We start from the raw sequence: 27,779 nt of genomic DNA on the forward strand, positions 1-27,779 counted from the left end.
CTGACCCATCGCAGAACTCGCCGCTGTCCACAGGAATGCTGAAGCGAAATTTCTTCTAGACCTAACTTCTAGGCGTCTATGCTTCTATGCACATGGGGGTGGGGGGATTACAAAAGTCCAAGGACAGCATTATTTAACACAAACTTCATTCTCTGGATTCAGGGACAGGAAGAACTCTCAGTGACAGATGAACGCAAGAACCAGTCTCACTCGACACCGATGCTGAGCCCCTGGCGGAGCGGACCACAGCAGCCATGGCCACTCTGGTAAGGAGACACTATCAATAACATCCCTGGTTGAAAACAGGGTGCCTGACCGTAAAGAGCTTATAATCTAATTGAAGTACACAACCTACATATCGAACGGTCTAGGAAAATTCACCAAGTAACTGACTGGTAGACACAAGGGGATGTTAAAACGGTCTAGGAAAATTCACCAAGTAACTGACGGGTAGACACAAGGGGATGTTATTGCTAGAAACAGAGTGAACAGCAGGGAAACAGCAAATTCCCACACCTGACGAGCACCCGCATCTGATGCCTTCCGGTCAGTGTCTCACGAATTCTCCGGGTGACCCTCTGAGCCAGGGGGTATTACCCTTATTTTACAGAAGAAGAAACTGAGGCTCAAGCAGTTAACTCTCATTGGGTCACCCAGCAAGTAGGTGTTCACACCCTGGACTGTGACCCCATAGCTCACCATCTAACATTTTCATCAAACTTGAAAAATTAAGAGTTCTACATAAAGTGATTATCTGGGAGGAAAAAAATGACACCAAAATATCAAAGGTTTTTTTTTTTAAACCATCTTGGTTGGAAATCCCAGAGAAACAAATTTTATATTGTCCTGTTTTCTTAAACAGAGACGAGAGTGCAATTCTGCCTTAATTCTCAGGATCGCTGGGAGCACCAAGGACTGTGACAGCCTGGACAGGCAGCGTGGGAAGCAAGACCGCTGGCCCCCGCACCTCGCGGCCCCGCCCTGGTGCTGTATTCTCCCCTCCCCGTCAGCTGCCGTCCTCGGCACCTACCCTCTGGCCTGGACCCTAGGGCAGGTGAGAGAGGCCTCTGCCGTTGACCTCCGGTTCCTGGATATGTTCCAGATGCTAAGTGTCTGACCTCTAGATAAGTGGGGCATAATTATGCCTAAGAGCTGGGAGAGTGTGCGTGTGTGGAGGAGAGTGGGGAATGGAGCCAGAGAGGGACAGTTTCCTGGACCAGCGAGACTATGTGAGGAGGGGCACTGTTTGCATGTGCAAAAAATAACAGTGATACTGCCCACTCACTGAACACCCACTCTGTGCCTGGCACTGAACCACGTGCTCTAGGAACACGGTTTCCTTTAACAACTGACTTATCGTCATTCCCAAATTTCAGAATGAGGAAGTTGAGGACCAGACTGAGCTTTCAGAACCAAAAACACATGAGCCAGTAAGCAGTGGCGGTGAGATGTGAACCCTGCAACGCAAACACCAACGCCCGTCCACGTTCCTTGCACTGTCTCATGCTTGCTTAAAAACCCTTCTGACAGAAGCAGCCAGCAAAGCCATAGAAGCGCTCGGATCAAAAAGCTCAAGTAACACATGAGGTAACAAGGTCGATGAGGCCAACATCCCATCAGGCAGGCAAACTGCTAAACCATCATCTGGTGCGGGTGAGGACAGCGGACCGTCGGAGGCTCCCCCGTCGGAGGCACCTGGTGACCTGGAACCCTGCCGAGGTGGCGCCTCTCCGGCAAAGGGCAGGGGAGTCTCTCTAACTGAGGGCAGAGAGCTCAGCCTCATCAAGACGCCCAGCGGCTGCTACCTCAACACCAGATCCGTGCAGCTCGTGAACAGACAAACCGCTGTCCCACAGAAGAGCCTTCTCCTCAATTAAAAACACTACTGGCCGCTGGTCCTGCACACACGCACGCAGGCTTGTGCGGAAGCCATGAACCTCCCGGGGACGAGCCTTTCCCACGCAGAGGGGCCACCGCGGCTAAATGGTGGGATGTAAAGAAGACAAGGACCGGCAGCGCGGAGGACGGAGAAGCGAGGAAGGCGTATCGTACTAAGAAGCACTGAGGTGAAGGCATTTTAGTTTTTTAAAATATTCTGGACCCAGGATGAAACCTTATGTACAGTTGAAGGATTAAAAGTTTCACACAGTTCACCTGCTCAGCAGCATCCGGGTTACTGAAAAGATACATGCACATCAAAAGGCGGTTGAGTCTGCCTATCTTAAACGGGTCGGGAGTATGGGTCTGAAGAGACTTAGAGAATCTCATCCAGTTTTTCACTCACAAATGTAAAGAGTTGCCCGAAGTCAAGTAGTCTCTCAGGAGCAGATCCAAGGCCCCCAAACCAGGTCTCCTGGCGCCCAAACCAGAGCTCCTTCCCGGCCCGGGACGTGACCCTCCTGTCCCTTACTGAACTTAAATAGCTTCCTCCTCTATACACTAGCTCAGAGTTGCGACTCTCAGTAATCAAAGGTGGGCTCGCTCTTCCTGCGTCTGGGTCTCAACAACCGCAACAAAATATTCCTTAAGAGCCAGTCGCGTCCTGGGCTCCGCTTAGGGCACCGGGGAGCTGGTGGCAGACAAAACAAAGTCTCTGACCCCACAGAGTGTCCAGTGTCGTTCCAGTGGAGACAGAAAATAAAGCGGCATGCACGGGGCACAGCACGCCAGACGGTGACGACTGCAAAGCAAGAGCATCGTGGCGCTCCCCAAGGCAGGGGCTTCTGTATCCTCTGCTCACTGCTGCACCACCAGCTTCCCCCAGGTGCTCCATGAATATTTTCTGACTGAAGGGACACAGAGACAGTGAAGAGCAGTGCTAGTTCAGACAGGAAAGTCAGGAAGATGTGATATTTGAGCAACACGTGCAAAAAAGACGTTAACAACTGCGTTACAGGTGGCGATTGCCACTACTTCAAGAAACGACCAAAAATAAATGAATGGCTAATCTCTCGGGGCTTGTTTTTACAGAACGCTCCACACTCAGCACGGTGAGGGTCTGAGCCGGCACTGAATAAAGTGACTGGCCCTGCAGGCCGGCTGCGCTTCAGCTGCGCCCCCACCCCCAGGCGTCCAGGAGCGGCAGCAACACGGCATCCACACCACAGTCATCAAAGGGTCTAGAAAAAAACGGCCTCCCCAGCAAAGGCAGTGCTTGTCTTTCTCTGACCCCCAAGCTCTTGTCTGGGAGGATTCCTGCTCTTTGTACAAAAATCAAGCATAGTGCCCGCGACCTCTATTAATAACGATAATATTATCACCACCACCTAGTACGGAACCCTGACCGTGGCTGCATACTGCAGAAGGCATTTAACTGCATTATTACATTCGAGAAACTCCCAACAATCTGCAGAGTGCGAAGCAAAGTGAACTTGCCCCAGGCCACACTACCAATAAGAGGTGAAAGTTGACACCCATTCCCTGGGCTGTATGACTTACGCCTTGACCTTCTATATCACAGTTAGGAGCTCACTTAATGCTGACGAAACGCAAACAAACTCAAGCACCATCAAAACTAGCAGTTTATTTCTGCAGAAAGCCTAAATACCCAAGTCTAAGCCATACTGTTCATGACGTTTTACAAAGGACCCAGTGAACACGTTCTTCCTTCATGTCACACATTCCAATTAAACGGTAAATAAGAACACGTTAAATCCATCCCCTGCTCTTTGTATAAACACTAATGGGTGCCTGGTAAAGATTCAGGACACGGTCATAAAGCATCATCTACACTGTGGCACCACCTGAGAGCCCATTAGTGGTTCTGTCCTCCAACCAAAGACCAGAGCCACTGAGGCAAAGAGCTTAATAGGAAATGTGCCTCAATTCAGCGTGCTGTCAAGTCCCTCCCATGAGTGTTAACCACATAATCCCTGCTGGGAGCTAGAAATGTGTTCTCATAAAGGGCTCTCTGTTCTAGCCCCATCATAAAACCCTAGAACTTTATTTCTGGATCTTACAGAACCCCCTCTGCCTATGTAGATCAACAGGCCCTTGATATTCCAAAAGCAAGCATTTTGACTTAATCTTAATGGCTTGTTGAAGCCTCAATAGCTTCAAATTCTTTAATGATGAGTTTATGTAAAAGCAATTTTCCCACTAATTCCCAAAAGGAAACTTCATATTTCATAAAAACTAACACACGTGCACCACCACTTATTTTGAGGAACCAATTTTGCTGGCTATTTTTACCACATTATTTCCTAATTACATTTATTTGTCCCTTACAACTAGACTGTGAGCCTTGGAAGGTCCATATTTATACCATTCTCAGCAACTAGCACAGTATACAGCCAAACTGCCTGATGAGTAAGTGAACAAGTGAATGAATGAATACACACCAGAGTGACCTAGATAATATCCATTCATTCTGCCTCAAATTAGTCCAGGTACAAACAAAACAAGCTTTAGCTCCTCTAAGCGGACCCTACCTCCCTGAAAAATATACTGTATCTTTGATTTTCCACCTAACTCGATCTTGAAAGTATTTTAATTAAAATTCATCTGTATGACACAGTAAGCAGATGCTTTTTGAAAAAATATCATTTTAACAGTTCCTTCTCTGATTTGGTCACATTTTCCATCTGAGTTCCTATACCAACTATGATTATAATTTATGAAAAAAAATGTGCATTATAAAATTGTTTCAAGGCTCACTGGGGCAAATCCTTCCTGCTGTTGGAAGCCGAAGTACAAACCTTTGTCAATCCATATGCCTTCTCTCCATCATACCTGACACCGTTATTCAGGGTCAGCCAAAATAAAGAAAATACACAAGATTGCTTGTGTATCTTTTATGAGAAGAAAATTTGTTTTTTATGTTACTGTGCCCCGGTTACATCCAAGCAGCCAATGCTCACCAAGGTCTCATACCTAATGGTCTGAACATATGTTAACAGTCTCACCTGACAATCATTACACAATCGAAAGCTGCTTCCCCAATAACATGCTGCCCCATGGAGGGTAATTTTCCTCCACAAAGGAGGGAGGAAAAGAAAAAGCTGAAACAGAAAAAAATGATTTAAAAAAAAAAAAAAAGATAAAACGGTGACCAACTGTGGATTTTCTCCTTGAATCGATCCTGGAACTACAAGGAGGCATAGGCCTTTGGATCCCCTCCTTCTAATAGTGACCTAGCCACCAGCTACTCTCCCCAAAGGCTTCAGAAGGAAGGCTCAGAAAACAGAAGCCACACTCTGTTCCAACACAAGATGTTCATTCCAGGCCAGGCTGAAAGCACACCATGCACCCATCGCCACCAGGCTGAACACAGCTGCTACAGTGCTGGGACTAGTCACCGTTTGCAGCATCCAATCTCCCAAGGGCTGATCCTCCCAGAAGAAAAGACTTAGAAAAGCAGATCTCCAGAGGTTACTGTAAAACCTTAGTGCACGGATTCAACAAACATTTACCTTGCACGACCCATGTGCTGGAAGAACAACTGACAGTCTCAACAAGGGACTGAGCCTGCGCTTCCCATGATCCAGGCCAGGTTAGATTTTATCTGTAAACCACCAAAACACGCTCCCATGAGGTCACAGTCCAAACAGAACGCCTGTCACTACTGTCTGGCCAAAAACATAAAGTTTCATTCCAGCACAGAACACAGACCTCTGGCCTCACTTCCAAGACAAGAAACACACACACACACACTGAACACCTGTGAAATATACCTTGTACCTTCATCTCCATTTTTTTCATATGAGGAAACAAGAGCTAAAAAAAGATTAACCACCTTGCCCAGAAGTACAAAGCTACCAAACAGCAGAATCAGGTCTGACATTCACACGTGCCTGTCCAATAACAAAGTTCTTAACCTGTCTAATATGCTACTCTAAACATTAAACTTACTTGGATCCTAACACATGCCACCAGGGAATCCTCTGTCCGCTGGCCCTTAGTCCTTTTTCTGCCTGTTGAATTCATCCTGTAAGGCCTAGGTCATTTCTTTCTCTCTTCTCCCCTTCCTTGATCTAGCATAGTGTCTGGCATGACGCAGGGGCTTAAGACATGTTGGCTGTGTCCACAATAGGAAAATTATGGGACACATTTTTGTTGAGGCATGAGCATTTACTTAAACCAACTCCAGCTTTGCGTAAGGAACTCATAATCACACCGTGGCTTAGCATACACGGTGGCAATAGGCGATGGCTTACCAGAAAACGTCTCACTGAAAACTATTAGGCAAATAAAGAGTTAATGTTTTACATGCATAACAGTTCGACCCAAATTCTACAATACCAGCATCATTGCTTAATACCGATAAAATATCTTCCTGGATATATGGTGAATTAAGAAAGAAGGTTGTTGTTCATTAAATAAATATGTGAGCTAGCAATATTTAGTTTTGGAATGTATTCCTATACTCATCCTGATATTCAGACAGGTTTGTGAAGACAAACTATGAAAATCTTGGCTACCTTGCTCTAGAAAATAGTCTAGTTTCACACTGACTTAATTCCTTTCCATAAACCACCCCCATAATAGTAATACTACAGGGAAAAGAACTTAACTTGGAAATGAAAGACCTGGATTCAAATCTAGCCCTGCTTCTCATCAGCTATGTGACCTTGGGAAAGTTACTTCAACCTCTCCATCAGTACCCTCTGTAAAAAGTGAGGATGCTGCCTATGTAAAAGCTTTGTACCAGTTATATGGGTCCAAATGGTTGGCATATAAATAAATGTTGCTCAGTTAAAGTCAGGTGAAATGGAATTACTTCTCTTACCCTCCAAGAAGCAGGACCTCAATTTCATTTGTAAAATGAAGGAAATGGTACCTATGCCTTTGGGTTGTCATGGCAATTAAGAGGTCATATTAGACTAGTATCTGGCATAGAATAAAGGTTACGGAAAGATATGTTGTTATTCTTTCCCACACACGTGGCTTCATGTGACTCAAAATACAATGAAATAGTAAAAAGGTTAACTGAGTTATACTTAAACAGATGTGACCCCACAGGCGAGATTATTTATGAAGAGTCATTGCTGTCAAGAACTCTGAATGTACTGTAATACAATTACGAAGTGCGGCTAGGAGGAGGTGTGGAGAAAAGAGAACCCTCCTACAATGTTGGTGGGAATATAAATTGGTGCAGCCACTGTGGCAAACAGTCTGGAGGTTCCTGAAAATAATAAAAACAGAGTTGCCATATGACCCAGCAATCCCACTCCTGGGCATACATCCGGAGAAAACTTTAATTCAAAAAGACACATGCACCCCAGTGTTCATAGCAGCACTATTTACACTAGCCAAGACATGGAAGCAGCCCAAATGTCCATTGACAGATGAATGGATAAAGAAGATGTGGTGTATATATACACATACACACACACACACACACACACACACACACACACACACACACAAATGGAATACTATTCAGCCAGAAAAAAAGAATGAAATAATGCCATTTGCGGCAACATGGATGGACCTAGAGATTAAGTCAGATTGAGAAAAACAAATATCATATGATATCACTTATATGTGGAATCTAAAATATGATACAAATAACTTACAAAACAGACTCACAGACATAGAAAACAAACATGTTTACCAAAGGGGAAAGGGGGTATGGGGAGGGGTAAAGTAGGAGTTTGGGACTAGGAGATACAAACTACTATGTACATAAAATAGATAAACAACAAGGTCCTACTGTATAGCACAGGGAACTACACTCAATATCTTGTAATAAACCATAATGGAAAAGAAAAAAAAAATGAAGTACAGCTAATCCTCAAATCCCAATATGATGACACAAAATCTGTGCTTACCCTACAGATAAGGCTTCTGTACCAAAGGGTAGTCACGGCATTAAAAATGTAATGTAACTCACCACATTAACAAGCTAAAAAAGGAAAACCATATGGTCATTTCAATAGATGCAGAAAAAGCATCTGACAAAATTAAACACCCATTCATGTCGGAAAATTCTCAGCAAACTAGAAATAGAAGAGAACTCGATAAAGGGCTTACAGAAAATACCTACAGCTATGTCATATTTTATAATGAAAGACTGAATGCTTCCCCTTAAGATCAGGAACCAAGCAAGGATGTTCGCTCCCCCCGTGACTGCTTGACATTGTACTGGAGTCCCCAGGAGTGCAATAAAGCAGGAAAAATAAGGCAAACAGGAAAAGAAGAAGGTAACACTTGTTATTCAGAGATGACATGATCATCTGTGTAGAAGGTGCCAAGAAATCTACAAAAAAGCTACAAGAACCACCAGTAAGTCAGCTTAAAGCAGGAGGAAACTTTTGGGGGTGATAGTAGTGTTTTAGTGACAGTAGTGGTGATGATTAAATGACTATTTGTCAGAGTTCATTGAATAGTACTCTTAAAATCGGTACATTTTATTACACGTAAATTACACCACAATGAAGCAGACCACAGCAGGAAACACTCGGCCACTCCTCACTCGCAGGCTGCAGACCTGCACCCTCCTCCCCACATGAACACAACACTGTACTCAGAAGACCTGAAATGCTTCAAGCGTTGTGGTTTCCCCGCCTTGAGGAGGAATTTCTGACTTGTAAATCAGAAAACGCTCTTGAGAAAGTCATTTTAAGTAATTCAGGGATAAAACAACTTCCACACAAGGTCTAAGTGATCAAGATTCCACACAGCCTGATGAGACACAGCTTTGTAAGGTGAACGTGGCTGCAGCCAACGACGCTGTGCATGGAGTCCGTGTGTTTACAAAGACCTGGAATGTTAGAACCCAAAGTGTCACATCTCAAGGGGCCCCAGTCTAGCTCTCTGGTGTTACTGATAAGGAAACTGAGGTTCCAAAAAGAAGGAGTGACTACCTAAGTTGCCCAAGAGAACACAGAAGTTTCTACCGAAGACCAGGAGATGAATTTTTTTTTAAATTTGGACAAACAGCAAAAAGCAGCACTGTGTAACCTGAACGTGTAGCTTATGTGCACAGTTAGTAAACAGCACACGTGAAAGGTCACTAAGTAGCCTGCTGGGGAGCAATACCAGGGGTGCTGGAAACTGGATTCAAACCCAGTATCGGAGGCAAGAGCCACCCACTCCCCGCCTCACTGAACCACCTCCCAGTCGCGGAAGAGGGAAAACCGCGGAAAGCACACACAAGACACCCACGCGAGACGTCGCCTGAGCTACACACCTGCCCGCAGAACCGGACACGTGGGACCACAAGGTAGACACAGAATGCCGCTCACCTTGAACTTGTCCGCCGTACTGCTCGCTTTTAGTTTGGAATAGGTGTAAGACTACTATCTGACCGTCCACTGGTTTTTCTCAGGGCAACCACTCCCCAAATCAAAGGCAGAATACTGAGAGTCTCCGGCGTGCTACGTGCTTTTTACCAGAGGAGCAAGACTGGTTCCCATCCTTCCTGGCGGCTCAGAACCCAGCCTTTCAATCACACGGTTGACAGACGAGATACTTCCTAAACACTTGCAGAAGGAAGAAGAATCATCCTAACCTTCCCAAAGATATCAAGTGTGTTTTTATCAAAAATTCACAGTATATGTGAGAAAGGTCTCAATCCAGCCTCAAGACTTGAGGCATTGTTAAAACTTCTCCATTTTCACTTACTTTAGAAAAGCAAAAGCCAGAAAGCAACATTAACAAACAAAGCATGTACAAAACAGGGATTTTTCCCTTTTTTTTTTTTTAAGGCTTCTACCCACGCAAGCCAGAAACTTGTGTGTTTTCCTGACTTCCCACCCCTTCCTCTGCCGCCACGGCCAAGAGGTCACCGAGACCTGTCTGTCCCTCCTGCCTATTTCCTCCCTGTCCCCTGGCTCCTGCCCAGGCGCAGAACTCGTCCTCTCGAATCGGAACTAGCCTCCCCTGGTCTGTCTGCCTGTCTCGCCGCTTCCAGCCTCAGAGGGATCTTTCTGACTCAGACCTTGCCCCGTCCCTGCCCTTTCGCTCAAAAGCCTGCCACACCTCCCCACCAAGAACAGGATAAGGTCTAAGCTCTCCAGCTTATGGCAGAATTTTAATTAAGAGATAAACCAGAAGTCAACACATTCTCAGAAGCAAATGAACACCTTTTATCTGACCCAGGAAAGGAGAAAGAAAAGCAAGAGAAAAATGGATTTTAATTCTGCTGGAAATAAATTATAGTTCCAAATTTTAAAGGCAGGCCATTTCAAAAAAAAAGTAAAACGTGTCATGTATCTCTCACACATATTGGGCTGGCCAAAAAGTTTGTTCAGGTTTTTTATAAGATGGAAACATCCGCAACATCTTAGGGCAAAACCCGAACGAACATTTTGGCCAAACCAATACATACACACACATAATAATGGGGTAATAGGTTGCCTTTTTATTTTTTTTAATTCTATCAATCTTCATATTTCCCTTCACCTTTCCAGTGAAAAGTCTTCTTATTTTTATAGATACCGAATTAAGATTTTTAAGGGCAGATAATTATAAAAGTAAATTACATTCAAGCTCTTTACATCAGTACTAAGGCAGTTTTAATTTTATTAATCTTCATATCATAAAAGTAAGCTATCAAACCATACCCCAACCCTTTGGCATTCTGCACGGCACAAGGTTAAAGGGTAGAAAAAAATAATACAGGCAGAGATGAGAACATGTCAGGAGTTTAAGTGGATCGGCATTTTAATGCCACTCTTTGAAGGTCTCAACTGACTTAATACACCTGAGTTCGCTGAAATCACGATTTTCACTTCACGGCACTTGATTAAGCTTCAGCTTATGAAAATTTCTAAATCATCTTCATCCTGTCCAACTTAAAAAGAAACTCAGGCCCACCAAGACCCTCCCCCTCCTTTCCCGAGGGAACCAGAGCCAAGAGCAGCTGGGGTGCAGAGGACTGTCCCCCCTTCGCCCTCCAAGCCTCCCAGTACTTGACAACCTTCCAGCCCAAGGGCTCCCCGCGCCGCACTCGTGACACCCGGGGCCTCCCCGTGCACGGGAGGGTGTTCAGCAGCATCCCTGGCCTCCGCCCACTGATGAAACAATCAAGCTCATCTCTGGACCTTGCCACAAGTCCCCTAGGAGGCAAAACTGCCCAGGCCGAGCACCTCTGTTCTAGCCTCCTCCGACTGCCTTCGCCATTCGAGGGAGGGCACCACCGCCTCATGCTCCAACGACGTTCTCCGGGTACCACCACCACGGCCACCCTCGGGGTTCAGGCTCTGACAAGACAGCCTGACTTGCTTCTTAAACGTTCCCACCATTCTGCCACTGGGCCCAACCCCACGTCACAGCGGCCGGCCCCTCCCACACCAGCGCCCACTCCCCCGGGGAAGCCTCACCTGCCCTCTCCACGGCTCAAGTTCAGCTTCTCCTATTTTTCTATTATTTCACTGCCTGATGTCCCGAGCTTTCCAATCAGCCTGCCAAAAGGCCTTGGGCCATACAAAAGAGCCACTGCGTGATGATTTAAAACATCCGGGCTCTGTTAGAACGAGGAAGGCCTACAATAAAAACTGAAGTAACAGCAGTTCATGGTAAAATCAGACCATCCAAGGAAAGGGCCAGCTGATTCCACACTGCGTGTGCTCCGTCTGTGCTCAGAGCCTTTGCTGCTCCTCTACTTCTCATAACAACGCTCTGAAGCAACTCTGTCCAGGGCACCTGGCGCGTAATCCATCACGTGGCACCAGGCCACCCTGGCGCACGCGAATGAAGTCAGGCCATCCGTTAGGTGCAGAAGGTCATCTAACTCAGTCAGGTTCAAGACTCCAGGCCCCATCTCTAATCTGATTAATCCCATCATCAGTCACTGTAGCCACAGACAGATCCCTGCTTACAACACAAGAGGAAAACTTCCAGTTGGCACACATCAGGTCGAGGCACTGAAACACCGCATCTGGAGAAATCCAGCTCATCGGGAGAGACGGGTACGAGGCAGGGTGAGGGCTGTGGGTTTTGTGGGGGAAGCAGAAGAGCAGAGTCACCTCCCGCCTGCACCACCCATCACCAGGAGCACACTTCACACCATCCTCCAATTCCTCCTCAACACTTCCCCAAACAGGATGTGTCCCAGCAATGAGTCACGAAAAATAGGGTATTTCTAGAAATCCACAGGAATGAAGGTGTGGGAGAAAATTTCTAAAGAGAGGGAACAAAAAGACAATATGCAAAGCTAATTAAGCACTCACAAGGCCGGAAGTGGGCTCTGCTGGGCCAGCGGCGACCTGGCCACGCGGTGCTGGCCAGCCCTTCATCTCATTCCTCCCTCTGCTCCACTCAGGGTCCAGCCCACTGGACCCCCAACAGACCCACCTTCCCGCACCTTGTCACGTCTCCCATCTAGTCAAACCCTGGGCTTTGTAACCAGTTAGAGCCCCCGCCTCTGGATCTATCAGATGGGACGGTGACTGCTTCACAGATGGTGAATCAGTGCCATGCCTGTCCTCCCCGCCCCCTTCACGAAGGCTTCCTAGGCCTCACAGGAAGCAATTTTTGTTATCAGTGCTCTGAAAGACACCTAGCACACGTTACTCTGTATTAGTATAATTTGTGTACCATCTTATCTCCCTCCGCCAGGCTGAAGTAACGGCGACAGCTGCCATGAGCCCTCACCATGTGACAGGCACTGGGCTAGATGTTCTACCTGGGTTTTCTCACTTAATTCTCACACCAATCCTGTACCTAGGCAGTATTATGATCAGTTCTCCCATTTTATGGATTTAGGAAGCTCAAGCTTTGAAAGCTGAGAGGCAGCATAGATAGTGTCATGATGAAAAGCATGAACTCAAGAGCCACAGTATCTGGGGTTGAAATTCTGGCTTTCTCACTGCCTAGCTCAGTGATCCTGGGAAAGTTACTTAATCTCTCTGCGTCCCAGTTTCCTCTTCTTTAAACGCAGGGATGACAAGAGTACCTACCCACAGGGTCGTCCTAAGGACTAAACACATTTAACATTTGTTAAGCACTTAGTGCCTGGAGCAGTAAGCGTTATGTGTTTGTTAAACATACATTAGTCAATGAGCCCATCTGCCTGTGGTCACACAGGCATTAACTGGTGAAATCAGTAGTCAAGTCCAGGTCCAAGTGGCTTCAAAGCAGAGGCTCTGATCACTGCATGGGCTCAGGAGTAACAGAAGCTCCTCACGGGAATGAACCATTTCATCTCTGTATTCCTGCAAAGCTACTGGTCCCAGGCCACCAAGCAAGTTTTCGAAGTGTCGTGTTACTAAAGGAGGGAAATCTGAAGAATTCATGAAAAGGTGTCTCCGAAAAGAGATGATCAACACCGAAGAACTACCAGGCCTGAAAAAGAAAAAAGTACAAAAAGCATAGCAGCCTCTCATCATGGCAACCCTGTCATCTGGATAACCACTCCAAGTATGTTTAGTTTGGAGGCCTTAACAAATAAATAAATTTCCACAAGGCAAGAGTACAAACCAGAAAACAGGGTGACAGAGCAGGTGGGAACCGTTGCTTCTCAATTCCTTCACCACCTGACGAGACTCTTCAAAGTCCCAACAGAATACCAGCTTTCGTCACAACTGTCACAAAGACGTCAGATCCCTATAGCCAAAGCAACCCTGGGGGTTAACCTTCCGGCCGTCTTGGACAATAATTAATTGACTCACACAGTTTGAAAGCCATGTCTGTGAACTGCTCTAACTCCAAACTGCTTTGGTCCCTGCAGGTAAAAGAAATGAGGAGCAGCATTCTCCACTCCTACTAAGCGGCAGTTTGGAAACATACAAGGAATCCTCTGAGCCTGGTGACATGGATACAGAACAAGGTCGGGCACACGTCTAACCCCGGAACCCCCTCATCCACAGGCAAGAGGCAGCCTCAACCCCTGCTACACAAGTGCCTATGGGACTGAGCCACTCCAACACGCTCTTACTTTTTTAGGATCTACATTCACTCATTCAACTTTTCAAACACTACCCTACCCTGTAAGAATCAAGTCTCTTCTCCACAGCCAGAGAAACAAGATTTCTGTGAACCGACAGCACCAGCACTCCTGGATCATGTGTTTCACTCTCTGCAATATAAGCTGTGTTTGCTGGCCAGTTGTACTCATTCAACAAACATGCATTATTCATGTATTATGTGCCAGGCACAATTCTGGGCCCTGGGGATGCGTCATTAAATGAGAGAGTCAGGAATCCCTGCCCCATGAAGCTTAGGATCTAATGGAGGGAAGAGAGAATTAGAAAACAAAACTATAACAAGTAAGTAAATTCTGGACTAGGTTAGGAGGTGATGAGAAGAGCTGTGGGGAAAAGAGAGGCCAGGGAGCTGGCTTAAGCGGTGGTCAGTGCAGGACTCACGAGAAGGTGACACACAAAAGGGACCAGGGAGGGAGCCGTGTGGATGAGCAGCAAGGGGAGAAGACGGTCTGGACAGAATGAACGGCAGGGAAAGGCTCTAGAGTAGGAACCCCTGCTCCTGCAAAGCAGCCAGGAGGGAATGTGGCCGGAGCAGAGCAAGGCGGCCGAGTCGGGTCACGCCAAGACAACGTAGGGTCCCACGCAGGGACTTTCACTCTGAGAAAAAGGAGGGAGATGCTGACAGCGCACCAGCAACATCAACCCCTCCACCAAGTAACACCCGGCAACTGGCATGGACTCAGCTGGTGGCAGGTCTGCTGCGTGACTCAAACCCACGTTCATATAAAGCCCAGGCCGTGACCACCACACCAGACACCCCTTAAATGCGGGCTCAAATTAGACGTGACATCATACGTATCCCAGGAGCAAGAGTCAGTGAGGGAGAGGAGATGGCAGAACAAGACGCAGAGCCTGAAAGCCCAGTCAGGAGTCAAAGGGAGACTGTCACCTGCCTCCCAGAGGTGACAAGCCCTGGCTGGAGGGATGGGAGGGGCGGAATCACACCAGAGAACCCTTCCAGCACTCAGAAATGCCACCCACCTATCCTGCTGGTAGAAGAGGGATTCCTCTCTCCAGACTGGTATGAGAAGAAAAAGGAAGTCAATGGCTCAGGGAAAGTGACACACAACCACAGACCAACCCGAGCCCGGGCAGTGATCTCCCCTCCGGAAACGGGCAGGTCTTTGTACCATCGGGAGGCAAGAAGCCGACCTGTCACCTGCCACTCAGAACCAGGTCTCCCTCATGCACGGCGCCCTGGTCCCACAAAACCCCGCAGCCCCGTGTCTGCAGCACAGCCAGCCAGGCTCTGCACAGAGATCGCTGCTGCTTTCACCGTTCTCATCAAAACCCTCACAGATCCTGTCTCATCTGACTGAAAGGGCTTTTCCGGGGATTATGAAATACAGATGTTTTCCTGACAATCTTCCCGCAAACAGGGGGGAAGAAACCTACTCTCCTTTTCCCATACCTGCCCTTGCTCCCAGCCCAGATGGAAAACAAGGAACACCCTCTTCACCCAGCAGCTCAGGAGACACGGGGACTATATTTATAAGCATCTCGGTTCCTGGCAGATCCCAGGTCCACGTGCAGAAGCTGCTCTCCATCCCTGCCACCCCTCCCCTTCATGAGGCTGCATCTCCCCAGAGAAAGCTTCTCACAACCTGGTTGTAGAACCGCCCTCTGGGGAATCAGTCCCAGCCTGGATTTTCCTTGCTAGTTCCAGAGAAGTCACAGGCCCACAGCTGCTGTAAGACTGGTGCGTGGTAAAGCCACTCGCTGGGGTTGGGGCTGACCCAGGCACACAGTGGCAGGCTCATCCCTACCGCGTCACCATCACTTGCCTGCTGGGTCCCATTCAAGACCCTGAGCAAGCAAGCCTGCTGGTGCTGGCAGGATGTTATGAGTGGCTTGGCATTGCCATAGCAACTGCCTCTGTATCTCACGGCATTAATCAAACCATAGTGTAACTGTTTGTTTACGCATCTGTTTACACTGTGAAAGCCTAGAAATCCGGATGCTCTTTACTCACATTAGTAAACGCCCGGCGCCTGAACAGGACAGGCAGACCTTCAGTGAATGTTGTGGAAAAAGCAAACACAATCATCTCCCCTTGCAGAAATCATAAAGCTGCTCTCAACCACTGCCTTCCTGTCCTCTAACAGCAAGGCTAGGACCCCTCTTCACTCCACACACAGTCACTTCTATCCCAGCCCACAGAACAGACAGCCCAACACTGCCCTGCCCCCCAATCCAGAGAGAAAACCAGTGGGCACAGCCCTCCAGAACCCTGCATTTTCTTAGCTTTCTCCGTGCAACCCATCTCCCCACCCTTGGGCTCAGGTACTTTGTCCTCATCCTAGAAGGCTCTCATCTCCTTCTGCTATCATTTACTCTGTCATTTACTCAACAAATACCCCAGAAGAGCCTTTTGTGCGTCAGGCCTTGTTCCAGGCTACCGAATGCCTGATTACCGTCCCAGATCCAGCAAAGGCTCAGGCTCCTGCAGGAAACACACCGACCAGCGGCCCTTTCCACCAGGCTTGCGGCACAGCCAGGAGAGCAGCCCCATCTGCCTGCTGTGCAGGTGTCCCCAGTGCCCAGCTTGGCAAGGGCGGGACACACAGTCCTCAGGCTGGTTGTTCACCAGATGGGGAGACACCGTTGTCAAGGCTCAAGGGAGTGCAGAGGTGAAGACAGCAGGAGTGCGGCTAATACTCCCCTCCGTCACGGCCGCTGAGTGAAGTACGGCCCAGTGACAACGTCCCCAGAGCAACAGCAAAGCAAGCGTGGAACACGCACCACCAAGGCTGAGCGGTTCCCTCCAGCACATGCACGCTACCCCTGCCACCAACTCTGCTGATGGAACCCTTCTATCTTGGAACCTGCTTGGATTCTCTGTCCCTGAATTTGAGATGTAATGATCTGGGGGGGAAAGAAGGACCCAGTTTTGAAAAGGAAAAGATAACTTTCTTTCCAAAGTGCTCCCTTGTCTCAACCTCCCCCAAAATCTGTACTGAAACTCCTCTTCTCTGCTGAGTCATCGCACTATCCTGACCGTCCACTTTCCACCCTGCCCTCAATCAGGGCATTTCTACACGGGGAGAAGATAGTCAAGGCCTTTAGCAGACAGTCAGGCAAGCACTCGCTCCAGAAGACGCCGAATCCTCCAACTCTGGTGCCGTAGCCCCATAACAGGCTTTGGAGCTGCTGGAAATGTCACAGAAATTCAGCAGGAACTGTACTTCACTACTGTGACGATAAAATGAAAATTTCAGTTATATAACACTATTGAGAAAGCGTATCATTCATAATGCCTTTGTCAACCAAGCAGCATAAATTTACATACATTAGGTATCAACAGAAATAATTTGCATTTGGGTGTGCCAGCTCATATACACATTCTGTTGTCCCTTGGGAGTCTGAGAAATTCAACGTTCAAATGGCACCACCGTTTTCGCCTGTCTGTGTGACAGCCAGATGGAAAGAGACCATTCATTTGTCGATCACAGATCAACTCCACTCAGGAGGAAAGGGCACAGTTTACTTTGTCAAGCATATCAAAAACACGTCATCTACCAGCCCCTAAATGGGCTCAGTTCTGCTGCAGCCACCCAATCGACCTTCCCAAAGAAAGAGATCTGAAATCAAATCGCAAAACAGCAACCAAAAGGATTGAGAAAATTGTAAAAATGTGGAATATGATTATAGATCCAAAGACTGGGTACCACTTAGCTACCACCTAAAATCCGTCTCTCTTCTCAAGGATAACCAAGTGAGTGGGCAGGATATAAAAAAAGAAATATCCAATGTAACTAGAATACTCACTATGACACACGATAGAAACATATTTTTAACACTGAAGGAAGATATGCTTCTCTCAAAAGATACTTCATTCCAGTGATAAATAATTCAAGACTGATAACTTCTCCAAGGTTACAGGGCCAAAGAGCACCTCCTATTACAGACAAGACAGGACTTATGCCTTACACTACAACCCAGCTCTTAAAAACTTATATTTAAAGATTTGCCCCCACCACCATGGCACTTAAAATTATAATTACACCTACACTCACTGTTATCTGGGCTTTCCTCTCCAATCTCACTGCTATTATCTGGTTATTATGACTAAATAGTACCTTTTCCCAGAACAGCTAATACCAGTAGTATTAATAGTAACAGGTACTATTAACTCTCTTCTGACGTAGGTGCAAATATTTCTAAATTATCTGTCCTCTCTAGTCATTTCTAAAGACGGTAACTCATAGCAAACAATGCATGTACAACATTTTGAATCTCTTTTAAAGTTGAGAAGCTAAACAAAGAAGCTTCTAAGCATAAAGAATCTGTGCATAAATACTATACCCACATTTTTTAACTCGATAAAATGATTACTGAGCAGCTCCCAGGTACTCTGACGCTCCGGGAAACAGAAAGATCCCTCACTGACAAGAGCTGTAAGATCCTCGTTCAAGTCTTCAGGGCTACCACTGACTACCTATCTTCTTCTTTTTTAAACTTTTTTTTTTAGTGGTTTGAAAGATGGCAATTGTATTTAGTTAGTTAGTTGCTGTGCACGCGGGCTTTCTGTAGTTGTGGCGAGCGGGGGCCACTCTTCATCGCGGTGCGCGGGCTTCTCGTTGCTGTGGCTTCTCTTGTTGCGGAGCATGGGCTCTAGGCGCACAGGCTTCAGCAGTTGTGGCACATGGGCTCAGTAGTTGAGGCTCACGGCTTCCAGAGCTCAGGCTCGGTAGCTGTGGCGCACAGGCTTAGTTGCTCCGCGGCATGTGGGATCTTCCCGGACCAGGGCTCGAACCTGTGTCCCCTGCATTGGCAGGCGGATTCTTAGGCACTACGCCACAAGGGAAGTCCACTGCCTATCTTCTTTTGCGAAGCTATGAAACGTCTGGGGGGCTGTTTCCTCAGCTCAGTGTATAAAACCTGTCCGGCCCAGTGTTTTGAAAAAGTCAAGTTTAAATAAAAAGACAAGCATATTATTTTAAAAAGAGCTCCTGCTCTCGGGAGTGTGCAGTTTGGTTTCAGGAAACAAGAACACAAAGGCAGGAAGCAGGACCACGGTGGGAATGTGCACTTGCGCCAGGACAGTCATCCCTGACCGCTCCTGCGGGAGGGCCTGGGGGGTCGGGCACCGCTGGACACAGGCTGCAGAACACCAGGCTCCCTTCTGAGTGCCCTCCATAACGAAGGGCTGAAGGCTGCAGCACAGACCAGGTGCCCTAAAATTGCAGGAGATGCAGCTAATGGAGGCTACTAGTGGTAAGTGGAAACTCCTCAGCACAGGAGGGCTGGAGAAGAACCCAGAAACTAAATGGGTGGGATCATAGGTCCACAGGGGGAGGAAGGCCTCTGCCGTCTGGAGTCCCCAGCACCCGACTCTCTCACCAGGGAGCAGAAGTGAGCACCCTGCCTCGGCTCCCACACCAACTCTCCCCGCCGTCTCCTACCGCCCAGGCTGGGCTCCGCCGACAATCACCCTGTCCCAGCCCACCCTGCAGGCCTCCGAGGTGTGGATGGATCCCTCCCCTGGGCCAGGCAGGAGAAGGGGCCGGCTCCCTGACCAAGAGTGCCCGTCTGCAATCTGTCTCCAGACCACCAGGCAATTTTCGCCCCTGGGGTGAGAGCTGAGCCAGGCGGCCTCCGGAAAGGCTGGGCCGGTGATGTCAGGCAAGGGAAGAGCAGGTTTCTAGGCGGCTGACATTGCAGTGGGCTGGGTGGCAGGTTTCTTTGTTTTTCTCCAGGCTCCCTGAGTCCTCCGTCCCACTCAGATTCGTCCCTGGGGCCAAGAGGCCAGTTTGAAGAGGGAAAGGAGAAGGGGAGAGTGCGATCCTCCTGTGGCAGCCAAGGAAGATCTTCTGGCAGAGGCCAGAGTTCAGGACAGGACAACGTGAGCACTGCTTACCCTGCCACCCCCCCTCTACACTGAAGCCACGCAGCAGGCAGGCCAGAAGGTGCCTTCGAAGTCATAAATGGCCACTCTCGGATCAAGAAAGAAGGCAAAAGGCATTTAGAGGAAAAAAGCTCAAGGGGGGCAGCAGGCAGATGTGTGCCGAGTCCTGCATGGCCTAAGAGAGGTGACCCTGCCCACTTCATACGCATCTGAGTGACCACTATGCATGTGCGCATGCAGGTATATCACGTGCTTCCTGTAAAATAAATACTGAATAAATTAATTAGTGGTTGGTCTTTTAGTTTTAAACGGTAGGTTCCTTAAGGGTAGAGACAAGATGATATTTTTAACACTTTAGTATAATGCTCACAGCATCATCATTCTCTGCATGTGTGGCCGGCTGCCAAAGATCCAATACTCAACCTCTGAGGCCCTACTACCGGCCAGGCACTGGGGGTGAGACACCCGCTCAAGCAAGCACACACCAAACAACCCTGCCGTTGAGGAGCTCCTCTGCTGCTCGTCCCTGCCGTTGAGGAGCTCCTCTGCTGCTCGTCCCTGATGCTTCCCCCCACCCTCTCCCTGGTGGAGTCACTGTTTCTCCTTCCCTCCCACCCATGAGCACCTCCGAGGCAGGAACTCTGAAGTCCAGGGCCTGGTACAGAGCCAAGTGCTCTACATGTTTAATGAAGGAAGGCATTGAGGCCTGAACCAACCAACCACAAACCAACCAACCTCAGGAGGTGGCCAAAACCAGAAGAGGGCTGACCAATGAGCAGCCCCCATCTGACTACCTTGTGATGTACCTTCCTTTGGATTCCCAAAGCGCTAATCCAGGCCACGGTGACTGCTTCCCTGGGCAGTGGCCGAAGTTTCGCTCCTGGGCTCCCTGCTCTGGGTCCTTCTCCCCTTTGACCCTCTCACCTCTGTCCCCCATCCCCGCCATGCCAAGTCAGTCTGCCTTAAACCCAGCTTCTGCTCATTTCACTCCCCTACTCAAAAGCCTTAGGGATTTCCCTACAACCTTGGGCAGAAAAAGCTACTTCCACAGGTAGCAAGTACCTGGTCCTCACAGCAAGCAGGGATGTTTAAGGCAGGGGCTTGTGTGATATGTGGACCACTATTCTAAGCAACGTGAAGGCTCTATACCCCCAAACATTCTGTCCATTCAGTCCAGACAGACTCTCCATAGTCACAGCCCATCTTCTCCCCTGGGGTAGGAACACTGTTTCTATAAAGGGCCCGAGAGTAAATATTTTAGGCTTTGCAGGCCATATACACACAGTCTCTGTTGTATATTCTTCAGATTTGGGGGTTTTTTTCTTTATAACTCTTTTTAAACCGCAAATACCACCCTTATTTTAGTTTACTTTGTTTCTTGTTTTTGTTTTTTTGCATACAAAAACAGAGTGGACTGTAGTTTGCCAACCTCTGCCCTGAACAAACAGGGACAACCCTGAGAGCCCTGAACCCAACTTGCATTGTTTCAACTTACCCACCTCAGTCAAGCTACACCCTCCTTTGTCCTGCTCCCTGATGAGACCCCTGCTCTACAGAAGCAAGCAGGCACTGAGGAGGAAGCCAGGGCCACCCCCGGCACCAGGGAGGACCTACAGCTATTGCAGACCACCACACTGCACAGCGGCAGCACGCTTTGCTCCAAGCATCAGACAGCCCAGGTCTGTCCCAGTGATGGGTGGGTGGGTGGGTGGGTGGATGGATGGACAGATGGATGCATCGATCCAAGATGGATCAACCAATCCATGGATCAATGGATGGACAGATGGACCAAAAACTGCTTTAGAGTAACTGCTTTAAGAATTCAGAGAAGAAAGTGGTTCTGATGGACTGGGGAATGCCAGGAAGCCTTTACAGAATAAAAAAGACATAATGTATTTTTCAATGAAGAAACTAGATATTAGGGTGCTTTACAGAGTGGAGATTTTGGTAATTCTTAAAGAGATTTTCCTGTTTCAAAGGATAACATGACAATCTTGATTTTTCAAATCAAAACGAATTTACTTCTAAACATACAGCAAGTGCTTTGAAGGTTAAGATATCAAATCACAGAAACAGAAAGATTACCTAGGCCTTCAACATTCAACAGACACTTTCTGAGAACTGTGTGCTGGGAACCACGTCGGGCTCTGAGGACTCAAAGAGGAGCAACACTGAACCTGAGGCACACTCAGCCTGGCGTGAGGGTCCGACAGGAAAACTAACTGCAAGCAGGCGTAACCTTGGATTTGGAGGCTCCCTCACCCCAAAAGGAAACGCCAAGATACTCTGAAGCCAGCCAGTAAGCCTCGCGCTCCTTAACAGCAGACGCCTAAGAGCCAAGGGTTGTCCTCACTTAAGTCTACGTGTCCCTGGAAGAGATTTCCACATCATTCTGCCAGAGCCCAGATCCCATCCTGAAAGATGCCCTAAACGCCTCATTTGCGCCAACACCAAAGGAAAGAGCTGTTCCACGTAATTTCATTTTCTCAGTGAACTGAAAGTAATCAAAATTACACAGCGAAACTCAAAACCGATTTTCATGCAAACTCTCCTCAATGGATTACGTGCTGCCCTGCCCAACACAGCAGAGTACTGATTCGAACTCTTCTTAAACCTGCTGCTGTGGGAAGACCCTCGGGGATGCCTAGAGCAGGGGCAGCTCCACACTTCTGAGTCCAATTTTCTCTTTTCCTCCCTTTCACTGGCCTCAGCTGTTGAGCGCCGGTCCCTGCTATTTCTATTTCACTACATGGTCTTTTCCAGAACCCCGAGGATGACCATGACCTACAGAGAAACAAGATGGGCTTTAGAGCAGCTACTTACACAGGGTTTTTTTTCTGTTTACCACCAAGTTCTAACACATGCCTACCACCGGCTTTAACCACCCAACCTAACAGTACATTTTTCTTTGGAAAAACAGTAACAAATTTCTGAAACACACATCAGCTGACACTGCTACTCCCTAATTCAAACCAAAATCTAACCAACTGTCAGAACCCTATACCAGCTCATGGTTTATCAGGGACAGGAAGAAGGCCCTGAATCTGATACAGCAGGCCTCACTGGCTGTGTGCACAGACGCTTAGGGATCCAAGGAGGTTCATAAATTAAAAGAGCAAATAAAACCGAAGCCCTAAAGAGATTTCACATTAGCTATGACTAAAGCAATTTTGTCATAAGATCAATCAAACCTCCTTTACTTTGCTCTGACCATGAAGAAGAAAACTGTGCACTTCAAATATTAAGCTCCTTCCACACTGTTACAGAAGACAATAAATCATTTTTAAAAGAACAATAAACGCAGTTCTGGAAAACTGAGGGGAGGCAGTGTGGTAGGAAAGGAGGCCAACTTTAAATGTCATCACCAAAGCAGCAGCTTGCGGGGAAGGAAGGCCTCAGCCTGAAATCCCAAAGTAAAGCTTCCCTCCTGAGTCCCCTCTGGCTGGAATCTCCACTTTGAAAAGAAAGTACAGGGCCCCGAGGGTCTGAAGATACACTAAGGGAGTGAAGGTAAGAGAATGCAGGGGGAAAAAGAGGGAAGGTGAGAATTTTAAGCTTTGGACACTGCCTAGACAGCAACCCCATCCCCAAGGAAAAGAAACAGGAGCACGGAGGAGGGGAGGGAAGGGAGATGAAAAAGGCGCAGAGCCGCCCGCCTACCTCACCATTTCCACCGCGCTCCACCCCTGCTGCTACCTCCTCCGAATGAGAAGCCTGCGGCTGGCAAGCTACAACCAAGGCAAACAAAAGCTACAGGTTCTGACAGCCCAACAGCCTGAGTAGTAAACACACCTCATCCCCATTCGCCGCAAAAGAAAAGCCAACAAGAGGATTCACACGGTGAGAAGAAAACCAGGAATCTCAACAATTACCTTCTGTCAAGAAGTGAGCAGTCTCCACCGTGAACAGATCAAGGTGATGCTTATGGAAAGAGGCAAACAAAAAGCTGCTAACCGGGAAAAACAATGTATCGTTCTGAGTTTGCTGTTGCAGAGACAGACAAGGCCTGGCCCTGGACTGGAAACCTCCCAGGTACTACCAACCGCACACCTTGGCCGGATGAGGCAAATGTCTGCAACCCAGTTATCAACGCAGGTGACATTTCCACTAACGGACTTCGCAACCAGAGACCAAGCCTCCAAGTGTTCCAATTTTCTCAGTATATTCAGAGCCCAAATGAGAACAAACAAAACAAATTAAATAATTAAAAAAAAAAAAAAAAAAATTAAATTTATTGCACCCCAATTCTGTGCAACCCATTCGCATTAAAAGATGATCAAGAACTGATCCAGCAATGAGGCAACGAAAAGAAATAAAAAGTATCCAGACTGTTAGGGAAGAAGTAAAACTACCTCTATTTGAAGACATGATCCTGTATACAGAAAATCCTAATACATACATACACACACACCCCATTAGAGCTAACAAACACGTTCACCAGTATTGCAGGATAAAAGATCAATACACAAAAATTAATTGTATTTCTATACCCTAGCAATGAATAATCCAGAAATGAAATTAAGGAAACAGTTCCATTTACAACAGCATCAAGAAGAATAGAATACTCGGGATTAGCAGATGCAAACTATTATCTATAGAATGGATAAACAATAAGGTCCTACTGTATAGCACTATACAGTAGGAAAACTATAGTCAATATCCTGTAATAAACCATAATGGAAAAGAAAAAAAGAAGAAAATACTAAGGAATAAATTTAACAAAACTTGTACACTGAAAACTACAAAATATCATTAAAAGAGATTAAAGACTTAGTAAGTGCAAAAACATCCTACCGTCCTAGACTGGATGATATTAAGATGTCCACAGTCCCCAAGTTAACCTACAGATTCAAAGCAATCCCCATCAGAATCCCAGCTGGCTTTTATTTATTTTTTTTTTTTTTGCAATAATTGACAAGTTGATCCTGAAATTCATATGGTAACAGGGACCCTGAATGGCCAAAACAATTTTGGAAAAGAAAACAAAGTTGGAGGACTTGCACTTCCTGATTTCAACATTTACCATAAGCCTAGCATAAGGATAAAATCAGTGGACTAGAATTGAGAGTGCAGAAGTAAACCCATACATCAAACTTCAAGTGATTTTCGAAAAGGGTGCCCAAAGTATTCAGTGCGGAAGGAATACTCTTTTCAACAAATGGTGTTGGGACAATTAGAGATCCACATGCAAAAGAATAAAGTTGGAATCCTACCTCATATCATATCCCTAACTACCTCACAAAACAAACTCAAAATGGATCAAGGACTTCAATGTAAGGTCTAAAACTTTAAAACTCTTAGAAGAATATGTAGGTGTGTATCTCTGTGACCTTATACTAGTAACAGTTTCTTAGGTATGACAACAAAAGCACAAGCAACCAAAGGAAAAACAGATATTCCGGACTTTACCAAATTAAAAACTTCTGTGCTTCAAAGGACACCATCAAGGGGGTAAAAATAGGAGAAAATATCTGCAAATCATGTATTTGTTAAGAGTCTAGTTCTAGAATATATAAAGAGCTCTTACAATTTAACAGTAAAAAAACCCAAATAATCCAATTCTAAAATTGGATTGGCAAAGGATTTAAATAGGTATTTCTCCAAAGAAGACATACAAATGGCCACAGGCACATGAAACAATGCTCAACACCACTAGTCATCAATCAGGGAAATGCAAGTCAATCCAGGAGAGATCACTGCATATCTACTAGGATGGCTACAATCAAAAAGACAGTAACAAGTGCTGAAAAGGATGTGAAGAAAATGGCACCCTATACACTGCTGCTGCTGCTGGGAATGTAAAGTGGTGCAGCTTCTTTAGACGATATTCTGACAGTTCCTCAAAAAGTTAAACACAGAGTTACCATATGCCCCAGCAATCCCACGCCTAGATATATACCCAAGAGAACTGAAAACATATGTCCACCCAAAACCTTGTACAAGAATAATCACAGCAGCATTTTTCATAATAGACAAAAACAACCCAGATATAATAGACAAAAACATCGGAAACAACCCAGATGTCTATCAGCTGATGAATGGATAAACAAAATGTCATATATACATACAATGGAATATTATTCAGCCAGAAAAAAGGAGTAAAGTACAGAATCATACCACAACTTGGATGAGCCTTGAAAACATGATGCTAAGTGAAAGAAGCCAGACACACAAGGCCACAAATTGTATGATTCCATTACATGAATTCCATTACACGAAATGTCCAGAACAGGCAAATCTATAGAGGAGGAAAGTCGATTAGTGGTTGTCAGGGATAGAGGGAGAGGGAAATGGGGAGTGACTGCTAATGGGTATGGGATTTTCTTTTAGGGTGATGAAAATGTTCTGGAATTGGGGACTTCCCTGGTGGCGCAGTGGTTAAGAGAATCCGCCTGCCAATGCAGGGGACACGGGTTCGAGCCCTGGTCCGGGAAGATCCCCCATGCCGCAGAGCAACTAAGCCTGTGCTCCACAACTACTGAGCCTGCGCTCTAGAGCCCACGAGCCACAACTACTGAGCCTGCGAGCCACAGCTACTGAAGCCCGCACGCCTAGAGCCCACGCTCCGCAACAAGAGAAGCCACAGCGATGAGAAGCCCGTGCACGGCAATGAAGAGCAGCCCCCACTTGCCGCAACTAGAGAAAGCCCGCGTGCAGCAACGAAGACCCAACGCAGCCAAAAATAAATAAATTAACTAATTTTAAAAAATGTTCTGAGAGAGGCATGGACATATATACACTACCAAACGTAAGGTAGATAGCTAGTGGGAAGCAGCCGCATAGCGCAGGGAGATCAGCTCAGTGCTTTGTGACCGCCTGGAGGGGTGGGATAGGGAGGGTGGGAGGGAGGGAGACACAGGAGGGAAGAGATGTGGGAACGTATGTATATGTATAACTGATTCACTTTGTTATAAAGCAGAAACTAACACACCATTGTAGAGCAATTATACTCCAATAAAGATATTTTAAAAAATGTTCTGGAATTGGATACAGGTGATAGCTGAACAATTCTGTGAATATACCAAAAAAATCACGAATTAGACACTTTAAAATGGTAGATTTTATGGTATGTGAATTGTATCTCAATTTTTTAAAAAAGCAACAACAGGGCTTCCCTGGTGGCGCAGTGGTTGAGAGTCCGCCTGCCGATGCAGGGGACACGGGTTCGTGCCCCGGTCCGGGAAGATCCCACATGCCGCGGAGCGGCTGGGCCCGTGAGCCATGGCCGCTGAGCCTGCGCGTCCGGAGCCTGTGCTCTGCAACGGGAGAGGCCACAGCAGTGAGAGGCCCGCGTACCGCAAAAAAAAAAAAAAAGCAACAACAAAAATAAGCACCTGAGGAAACCACAGAAAGGTGTTTTTTTATCAACTTGATTAATTCATAACCTATACTTTTTTTCAGGACTAAAAACTAGCCATTCATTGCCGAGTTTTATTCCCACCTTTTATTCTAGTGTCTTTTCAAACTGAATATATGGAATACAAAGAACCATGAGATTTTTAGGCTGGAGAGGGTAGTCGGAGATCAACTAATCCCAACACCTCATTTAAGAGATCACACATCCAGGGCAGTGACTTGCTCAAGGTCGTACAGCAAGGTGGAGACCACATCAGAACTGGAACCGACTCTTCTAACCCCCTGGCTGGTGCTCTTCCCATGCCACCATATTAACACAACCAAATAAATCCACAGGGCTTCATAATAGCACGTCTTCCAGTGATGAAATACTGGCTCCCCCTAAGGCTAGGGAAAAGCTCTTGGAACCCTGATGTCAGAAAATCAGTATTTACTTAAAATTCAACAGTCCAAATTATTCAGTGATCGCAAAACCCTGTGATCATTAACACAATCTTCTTTTCACCAGAGAAGCAAAGCACAACAGAGCTGTAATCAAGAAACCAAGGCATGCACCTGGAAAGGCAGTTCAAGGTGAGACGGGTAGCACACTACAGAGCCCCATTTGGCCCAAACTTAAACTAGTGATGCACCCAATGAAATTCCAGCTCATGGGCCAACCACCATATCGACTCCAGTGGTATTCTGGGGGAGGGAGAATCTTT

General features: G+C 46.8%; 1 protein-coding gene across 5 annotated transcripts in view; it reads right to left on the minus strand.

Moving 5' to 3' along the window:
• Positions 1–27,779, minus strand: part of ASAP2 (ArfGAP with SH3 domain, ankyrin repeat and PH domain 2) — a 156,903-nt gene that overhangs the window by 119,456 nt on the left and 9,668 nt on the right. Inside the window, exon 1 of one of the 5 annotated variants that reach the window (XM_060027127.1) lies at positions 11,268–11,592. The exons of the other annotated variants lie outside the window; for them this stretch is intronic. The gene's annotated coding sequence lies outside the window, so the exon portion shown is untranslated. Of the gene's footprint in view, positions 1–11,267; positions 11,593–27,779 lie in introns of those variants that run through there. 5 annotated transcript variants of the gene reach the window in all.

Source organism: Delphinus delphis, chromosome 12 (genome assembly GCF_949987515.2).
Source record: "Delphinus delphis chromosome 12, mDelDel1.2, whole genome shotgun sequence".
Classification (NCBI taxonomy): domain Eukaryota; kingdom Metazoa; phylum Chordata; class Mammalia; order Artiodactyla; family Delphinidae; genus Delphinus; species Delphinus delphis.